Source organism: Carlito syrichta, unplaced genomic scaffold (genome assembly GCF_000164805.1).
Source record: "Carlito syrichta isolate Samal-C Ts95f unplaced genomic scaffold, Tarsius_syrichta-2.0.1 Scaffold315099, whole genome shotgun sequence".
NCBI classification, from domain to species: Eukaryota; Metazoa; Chordata; class Mammalia; order Primates; family Tarsiidae; genus Carlito; species Carlito syrichta.
This window is the reverse complement of record NW_007259195.1, coordinates 84,352-88,160: the sequence shown is the minus strand read 5'-3', so window position 1 is coordinate 88,160 and position 3,809 is coordinate 84,352.

Below are 3,809 nucleotides of genomic sequence, written 5' to 3'. Positions count from 1 at the left end.
GAGACTCCAACTCAAAAAAAAAAAAAAAAAAATTCTGTTTCCTGTATATGCTAGTGTCTTTTTTTGTCACATTGATTTGTATTTTGATTCTTGTGTAAATACTGTACCATTGCCACTAAGTTAATTGCTGCACCATATTTTTTCTAACATTTCTAATTTTTCTGTTTATTCCTCCATGCGTGCTTTAATGTACATGTTTGTTTCACCCATTATTAAAGTAGTATAGATACTTAATAAAAAACAATGTATTATATGTACATGCTAAAAAAAACATTAAAACTTAAATTCAAATGTTAAAACATTAAATAATAAATATATTAATCATCTGATTATCTAACTTCTATGACATTTTCACTCCTGACTTCAGATGGCTGATGGGAAAAAAATAGTTCCTAATTTAAAAGCAACAATCTCCTCACATACCACCCTACACATACCGTTTCAGTCCTAGAAATAATTATTGCAAACTCTTTAAATAACTCTACCTTTAATCTTTTTAGGGATTCGTAGCATATCAGTTACTTAAATGTTCATCAGACTGTCTTTTGGGTTGTCCATTTTAGACATCTATAGGCAACAAGCTATGACACAAGAAGCTTCAGAAAGTTTCTCCCTTCCCTTTTCCCCATCCCAGTGTAGTTACTATGTTTAATTCCTCTATTTGTGACTTTTATAACTTCAACTAGCTTTTGCAAATATGTATACCTTATGCTATCAACTCCTGATTTTCAAACTTGAAAGATGAAGAAGTAACATCTCTGTTTTTGCTTTCAGTTCACCTTGCTCTTCAACTCCTAGCTTAGGTCAAGGGGAATTTTTATATTGTTGAAGTAATTGACAATATTATTGAGAAATATGGCTAATGATTCTCTGTCATTTTGTAACCATAATCAGGCCTCTCATGCTCAGCATATAGGTGTTGAGACTTCAAATGCTATAGGCAGGCATGGGTGAATGACATGACCTCCCTTTGATAAACTGGCCAGTGCTGAAAGTTGCCTGTATGAATGCAGACCCAGTGATGCAAAATCTTCTAGTGTTCTCAAAAAAACCCCCTGCCAATCCAGGTTTGTATGTGAAATCTTCTCATTTAAACACACTGGAAATTCATTCAATCAAGATACATACATATACACGCACACACCCTGTAGGCTAAATAGAACACATCTGTGAGTTGGATGTAGCCCACTGGGCTACCAATTTGTGACTTCCAATGCATAGGCTGTGTCTAAAACTTGTAAATAAGTTAATGCTACTTACATTTTTATAACATTAAAATATGGTTCATAGCATATCAAGTGGTGTGCTTATTTCCATTCTTAAATAGCTTTTTTTTTTTTTTTTTGCTTTTCTTGGAGTTTCTAATTCTTTTTTTCTAACTTACATTGTCTCTTTTTGTTAAGTTCTTAATTTCTAAAAAAAAAGTGTCACATTTAAGAAGTCTTTATTTTTCCTGGGTGTTTCTTTAGTCCATCTAGATTGATTGTTCTTTTGAAGTGTGCAGTTTTCATCTTGCAACAGATTATTCTTATTTTTCAGACATGGGTCCTTTATTTATTTATTTATTGAGTTAGGGTCTTACTCTGTCACCCAGGCTGGAGTCAGTGGCTCAATCACGGCTCACTGCAGCCATGACCTCCAGGGCTCAGGTGATCCTTCTGCCTTAGCCTCCTGAGTAGCTGGAGTGCTACCACACCTGGCTCATTTTGGAATTTTTTTGTAAAGATAAAGTCTCACTATGTTGCCGAGACTCGTCTTGAACTCCTAGGCTCAAGTGATCCTCCTCCCTCAGCCTCCCAAAGCCCTGGGATTATAGGCGTGACCCACCTAGTCTGGTCAGGTCCCCCATTTATTGACTTGAAGTTCTTTCTTAGTGTAGGAATTAAACATCATTTTAAAATAGTGAAAACATTATAATGTATTACAAGGATGTGTGGGAATTAAACAATCTGTATCTGTATATATTTGAAATGCCTTTATTCTACATTATGTTTAGCTGTTAATTTGTCTAGGTATAGAACTACAGATTTACAATTATTCTTTCTAACACTAAAGTAATTTTTTTCATTATGACTGTTGTTTTTTTGAAGTAAGTCATATCGAATATTTGCTTTTTAATCTGTTTACTTGTAATACTTTGCAATGTTTTTGTTATTTTTAAAAAATATGAAAATGAGTCATTTATATCAATATTAGGGGGGAAATCCAAGCAAATCTCAAGAGAACATAATGAAGAAAATAAAAGCAGAATTGCTCATTTGAAATTTGATACCAGTCTTGGTTCCATGTATATTTTGCTCTGTCTAGAAACTTTTAGGATTTATCTTTTGTGTTCGAAAAGTTCACTATGGTGTGTTTAAGTAGAAGTGGTTTCCATTCTGATTGTCCAAGGCACTTTGGTAGAACATTTCTACACTTGATAGAATATTTATGTTCTTTAGTCTTGGAAATTCCTTTTTATAAGTCTTTTTTAAAAAAATCATTTTAGCCTCCTCCCTCTCTGCTTTCTTTCTTTCATTTTTTCCCCCTCTTGTTTCTTTTTTGTGGCATTAATGGAAGTTGCAATTTGAATGTCATCTGGAATACTCAGCCTTTACCCTTTTTAAACAATTGAATCTAGGAAAGCACTCAGACATACTTATTCATTCTATTTTGTCTGCTTTATGATGATTTTTCTTCTTTTGACATTATTTTCTTTATTCTGTACAAGTTATATATGCAAATACACTTAAAAGCAAATAGTTAATAATACTGACTCTTAAAAACAGGAGTCACCTTCTCTGCTTCTCTCTAGACTCAATTTTCATTTCTATTTTGAATTATTCTACTAGTTTCTTCTTGTATTTGTTTCCATATTTTGAAATTGCATACTCACACTGACATATAGTTCTAGATTATCTATTAATTTCTTATTCTGAGACCGGGAATTCATTTTGTAGTGCAGGCCTCTCCCTTCTTCTCACAGAAATACCTTTCCTTCTCCATTTTTTGAAATACAACCTTATTACTCTTTTTAATAAAATCAATATTCAGGATTTACCTTTTTAAAATCACATAGACTTTGTTTGCAGATGAACTATGGCATGTTCTCTCATCTAGCTTCCTTTCCTAAAAATTTTTGTTTAGCTTGGAGTCATCATTGTCTAGCTTTTTTTCTTATGTTTAGTTTTCTGAGCACCTGTCACAGTTCAACACCAAATTTTTGGCCAGGAGCATAAGTCTTCGCTCAGTGCATTAAAATCTATGAAATAATCTCTTAAGTGCATTTTAAAACATTGGCATTATGCCCCCTGGATGGAGAGGTTTGCTTCTACTCTGGCTTCATTGTTTTTTTCTTTAGCATGCCCCTTCAATTTTATCCTGGAAATCCCCTTGAACTCTCTCTTGTAGTGCAGACCCTGTTTCCTGTCTCCCATCTCCTGGTTCCTCTTTCTTGATTTTCTCTCCACCAGTTTCCAATAAATGGAGCATGGGAGATACTTTTTTTTTTTTTCAGAACTTTCATATCAAATATTTTTGGTCTATTCTCACTTTGATAGATAATTTATCTGGATATAGAATTCAATACTGAATGTCATTTTCTCTTAGAATTTTTAAAGCATTACTCCACCACCAGGATTGCCATTGAAAAATCAAGTATACTGTTATTTTGATTTTTGGCTTCATGTGTATTATTTCTTTTTCTTTTTTAAGTTCATGATTTTGTGTGTTGCTGTGGATTTTAAAAAATTCATTGTATTTAGAGTCTGGTGATGACTTTCAAGCTCGGTTCTTAGATACTTTTTTGGATTATTTCTTTGATCAAATCT